Below are 6000 nucleotides of genomic sequence, written 5' to 3' on the forward strand. Positions count from 1 at the left end.
GTTTATACAATTTAAAAGTGGAGCTAAAAACAAAACAAAAGATGATAAGATAATCCAGAAATTTTAAACTACAAAGTCATTATCATCATCACTATGCTGGAGGAATAAAGTTGTTACTAGAGCCCAGAAACCAGGACCACCTGCTAGAAAGCAGAAAGTGGACTTATACAGTGGGACCTCAGTCCAAACAGTTGTTTGATGATAATGAAACTACTGAGAAAAGTTGTCCAATACTGGAAATGTCAGGAGAAAAGGAGAGCTATGGTGGGAGTTGAGCCATATACCCTGACCTCCATTCAATTCTGCGCTGTAATCACATGTGGATGCTTCTCCTTGGCACCAGCAGAAAGTTTGTGCAAAGGAGTTCTGGGAAATTTTTTCCTTTTTTTTTTTTTTTTTTTTGTTTAGAAGAGAAGAAGTTGGAGAATGAAACTGAGAGAAAACAGGCAAGTGACATGCACTGTGATTTTTAGAATACTTTTCATATTTAATTCTTTATATTGCCATTTTCCATCTTAAGACAGAATCAAACTCATGTTTCTGATTTCATTTTAAAAGGTTCTCATTAAACAAGTTATAAAAAAAATAAACTTCTTAGAGCACAGGTCAACATTTTCATTTTTGAAACTATAGATCTAGAGTTCAAGAGACAAAAAAAATGGAATTAGCTACTATATTTTGAAAAGATAATAATCTATTTTTAACTATTGCTTAGAATAATACAAAACAACATGGATAGTATTTTAATACCACAAATATTAAAAGACATGGTATCTAACATTAAACTTTATAAAAAAACTTAACCCAAAGTCCCTATGTCCCATAGTTTAAAGATCCACACATTTTTTTTCAAATTTGTTTTAGAGTTGTCATTTAAAAAGAAAAGTTATGCATACAACTAAATGCCCATTTCCTCAGCCAAACTCTAAACCTCTTTTTGTTTGAAGGCATATATACTTTCTAAATATATTATCTATGTATATTTATAGTATACATGTTCAGATGTTAAATTTGCATAAATTATACAAAGTATGAATAAACTTTCAGAACTTGCCTTTTTTGCTTAGCTTGTTGGAATGTCTAGGACTTATCCATTCTTTCAGTTTAATTGTATGTAGTATGCTATTGTATAGTGCACTATTATTTGTAATCTTTCCTATTGCTTTGTAGAAAGTTACATCTAATCTTTTGGTGATCGTATTGGAAACATGCTCTTTCAATCTCCATTGTACTTTTGTCTAAAATGTCTTAATGGGAAATAAACTTTTTTCTTATATATAAAAAATATTGTTTTATCTGTTCTTAGGAATAGAGGAAAATACTTGGAATAATAGAAAGCACTACCAAAACTTTTTCATAAGCTAAACAGTTTATTTTGCATGTAAACACACATAAGTCTTCCCATTCAGAGAAAAATCACAATAAAAAATTCTTGGATAAAAATACTTTAATTTGCATACATTATACATTTTCTTTTTTACTGGGTGATTAATGACTGCAAAGAAGCCTGAACTCATTTTATGTGGAGAATATTGGTAAAGGGAAAGACAAAAGAAGTTATGAAAAAGAAATAACTTAAAGTGGAGATTCTAAAAGAACATTGGATCTCATTAAATAAAAAAAAAATTCTTTCTTTTCTATGCGACTGGTAAATTGAAAGTTGGGTATGTGCATGCTATTATTCATTCACTCAGTCATTTAATCTTTTTATTTTCCTTCTTTATTTAGTAAAATGTATTAATGAGTGTTGAGAGTCAAGATGAAGACTTCCCTTGATTATGGTGGATTGTTTTGTAGCACAAGAAGTTTGCAGCCATTTTCTCTTATGTCTCTTGGATATTCTTCCTAGATTCTAGATTTGGTTCTACTTTTTCTTACAAAAATTGTTGATTATTGTTAATACATAAACAATATTAGCAAATATTTTCATACCAGAATTTTGGGACTTATACTCTGGAAAACAATGTAATTTGATATTCTAGAATACTAATCATATTTCTTATAACAAGCAAGGATTTTTTAAAGAAATCACCTAATCAATCATCTCTTTTGTGCCTGAATTATATTTTTGTTTATGTAACATTCTCTTAAACACCTGTTAGTTGCTTTAATCGGTTTGTAACTTGGTGATGGATTCATTAATTCATTCACTTATATACCCATTTATATGTATTAACTGTTTTTTTCCCTAATTAAAATCTGAGGCATGTGGGAATAGAAACTTTGTGTGTTTTTTTCAAATATTTTGTTCTCAACTCATATAACAGTGGACAACATGTAAATGATTTGTTGTTTGTATTTGTTGTAGAAATAGAGCAATCAAGCCCAGGACAGTTAAGGGATCCCCCAAATATTATGAAGGTTCTATCTCCCCCTACCTTAGAGTCCATAGATTGAGTTCTGGACCCCTTCTCTATCACATCTTCCTATGCTGTTGAGACATTGATTCTTTTTCTTATCTCAGTGCCTAATTTTACTCATAGATTTCATTAGGCCATTTAATATTTTAGTTATTCTCAAGTTGTATAATTTTTCTTATAACAAAGCCTTTTGCTTTAATTTTTATTAGAAACTTACATTTCATATTTCTTCATAGCTTATCATTATATATTTAGATTAAACTATACATACATATTTAGTCAATATACAAGCTTATTTGTTATCATTGTTTCCTCTTTATTTTTCTTATTGTGAATTCACAGCTCTGTCAAATCTGTGCCTTAATTATATGTATATATATATATATATATATATATATATATATATATATATATATGTATATATTCCTTAACTATTATTCCCAAACCAAACCCTCCGAATTCTTGTCTAGCAACAAATCTCTTCCTCTCTGCTAGGAGACTGTTATCTAGTCTGACTAAAGAATGCTCAGGTTATCATCCTTTTTTTCTCAGTAGTCTGAATATTAATCCATTGCTTTCTATCAGATCAGAAGTCAGACACAAGTGGTTATTTTTCTTTACGAGTAAACTGCTTTTTTTATACCTAAAAGCTTATAAAATTTTCTCATGATTTTAGAGTTCCAACATTTTTACCATGATATGACTTGATATAAATCTTTTGTCATCAGCACCACTTGGAATTTGATGAGGCATTTTAGTCTGTTAGCTTAAAAGTGTATTTGGCTTGCATAAAATTTCTTTTACTCTTTGTTTGATCATTTTCTCTTTTCTGTGTATTCTTCTCCCTGTCCTCTGAAACTATTATTCTTCAGCTGTTGCCTCAGTTGTCTCTGTCCTGTCCTTCAGGACTCTTATTTTCACTCATATTTTCTATTTGCTGGTGCTTTTGTGCTGTGTTTTGAGCAGTCTCTTTCACTTAATCCTCCATTTGAGATTTCAATTGTGGTCCTACTCTAATTTATCTTCAAAGTGTTTTAGTGCAAAGATATGTTTCATTTCCCCAAATATGTTTTCTATGTCTTCTTAAACTTCTTCCTCAGAGGTTTTTATTGTTTTTGAGACAGGTTCTTGCTATGTTGCCCAGGCTGGCATCAAACTCATGATCCTCCTTTCTCAGCCTCTAGAGTGACTAGGATTACAGAAGTGTCCCACAAGGCCAAGGCCGAGGTTCTATTTCTATAAAACACTATGTCAGAGGTTTTGCTTTCTCCTTTCTATGGGCTACTGAGCCCTTCAAATGAGTAATCATGTATTTAGTCCCACTGCATATCAGGTACCCTCGCCCATCAGAGGTTGAGAGTTATGGTATAGATGTGGTGTTCTCCAAAAGCAAGAAGAAAAAGCAAGAAGGTTTGGAGGAGAAATGATTGGGTTATACAGCCTTTAACCTAGCCAGTAAATTGATCCCTTATGGGATTAACTGATTGGTGATTAGAGGCAGGGGGGTGTGGCTAGCGGGAGTGGTTCATTGAGGGCATGGCTATGGGGTATATATTTTGTTCTGAAGTGTAGAGTCTCTCTCTCTGCTGCCAGATCACCATGTGAGCTGCTTCCCTCTGCCACACTCTTCTGCCGAGATGTCCTGCCCTACCTTGATCTCTGAGGAATGGAACTGGCTGTCCATAGACTGAGACCTCTGAAACCCTGAGCCCCCAAGTAAAGTCCCACCCCCCACCTGAATACAATTGTGCTGGTTAAGTCCCTTAGTTGCAGCAGCGAAATAGCTGACTAAAACATTGAGTTTTCTAGGAAATAAACACAAATGGAGATTTGTGTGTGTGTGTGTAGTGCTTTTTATAGAGAGTGATCTTTGGATCAACATCTATGGAAGGGAGACAAAGGAAACAACTGAGCAAAGAAAGAAGTTGAGCCACAGTTACCATCCCACAGAAGGATTCTGCTTTAGACTGTGGTGAGCTCTGGCATTGGAATGGCTTATTCTGGGTAGGGCTAAAGGGGATGGACCTTTTCTATCTTGCATCTATCAGTAATCTGACAAAAGTTGCTTCCAAAGGCATGAGCATGTGTTCGCAAAATTTCTTCAGCTGAAGCAATGCTAAAGGGAACTTATAGCTGAGTGCTAGTTTCTGGCATCACTCTTAGAAGCTGGTAGAATAATTCTGTTTTTCTTGAAGGGAATCTGTGTAGGGCATCATGGTGCATATCAAGGACTCAATGAGGGAAGTGAGCCAATTATCAAGGATATTCGTTCATATTATATATTCAGGAAGCAGGGAAAAAACTACCTGGAGGGTTCGTGAACCAAATGAACCTACTGTGAGTCAGATCTGGGCCTAGGGCCAGCTTCTTGTGAGTGTGACCTGTATAGTCATACAAGGTTCTATCATTAGAAATATTCCATGTTTGGTTTAATGCTCTGCTTCTGTTATCTTTACATTTTTTATATTCTTTTCTTTTTTTTTTTCTTTTTACTAAGAGCCTTGTATATTAATTTTGTACTGGACCTCATAAGTAATGTAACTGGTCTTACCTGGGCCATAGGATCTCATTCTTTACCTGGCCCATGTGTCCTCATCTAACTCATAGGTCATGATGACCTATTGTGTCTCTGGTTTCAATGTTAACTTGGACCCTATGTTCAACTGTCCTCTAAATACAGCCCTCTCTTCCAATGTAATCAAGTAAATAAGTACGAGCCCCTTAGCAGAAGGCTACAGGAATGTTGAAAGAATAATTACTGTAATAGTTAGATGGTCCTTTTCTTTAGGCAAGTCAATGAGTTTTGGTCAGAAAATTGGTCAAGGAATAATACCTTTTTATTGTTGTCACCTCCCTTGGCCTTGTGATCATTCATCCTTGAATTCTTATGACTGAACAAAATAAATAATACCCTTCATAGTTTTCTCCTGGGCTGCCTTGTTCTAAATACCATCTTTATACTTCTCCTCTTGCTACCAACATCTGTAAGTCAGTAACTGCACTCCATTGTGCATTGTTGTGGGCTCCTGTCACCCCTTTGCTATTAGTGATCTCAGTTCATCAATGACATTGCTACCTGTCAGTCCTAGCTATTGTAGGGCTACTATTGAACTTCTTGGTGATGTTGGTATCCATTTTATGGGCACATTTTTTTTTTTTTTGTGTGTGTGTGTGTGTGTGTGTGTGTGTTACTAATGATAGCAAATCCTTGAGATCCTCCTGTGGAACATAATTATCTTCTGGGTTTTCCAGGCATACATATAATTTTCACACACTAAAATGCTCTCTTCTGTAGACCTTTTACATTCTTCTACTATCTACCTAAGTACTATAGAACTTATAACTCACACAAAATGTGGCTTGCAGATTTTTCACAGTCTAGGAGCTAGTCAAGAAGTTTTTGTACTATTTTATGGGGGACTTCACAGAATGAGTCATATCTCCTGAAAGAACATTCCCATATTAAATTTTTTTTCTCCAAATTACTTTTGAGGTCTATTACTTGTCTAGCCCTATAAAAGTCCTATCCAAAAAATAGTATTTTGGCTTTTGGTACTGGTAAACCCAGGGGCACTTTTTCACTGAGCTACATTCCCAGCCCTTTTTATTTTGAGACAAGTTCTCGCTAACTTGCCCAGGG

The sequence above is a fragment of the Marmota flaviventris genome, chromosome 11 (assembly GCF_047511675.1).
Source record: "Marmota flaviventris isolate mMarFla1 chromosome 11, mMarFla1.hap1, whole genome shotgun sequence".
Taxonomy (NCBI): Eukaryota; Metazoa; Chordata; class Mammalia; order Rodentia; family Sciuridae; genus Marmota; species Marmota flaviventris.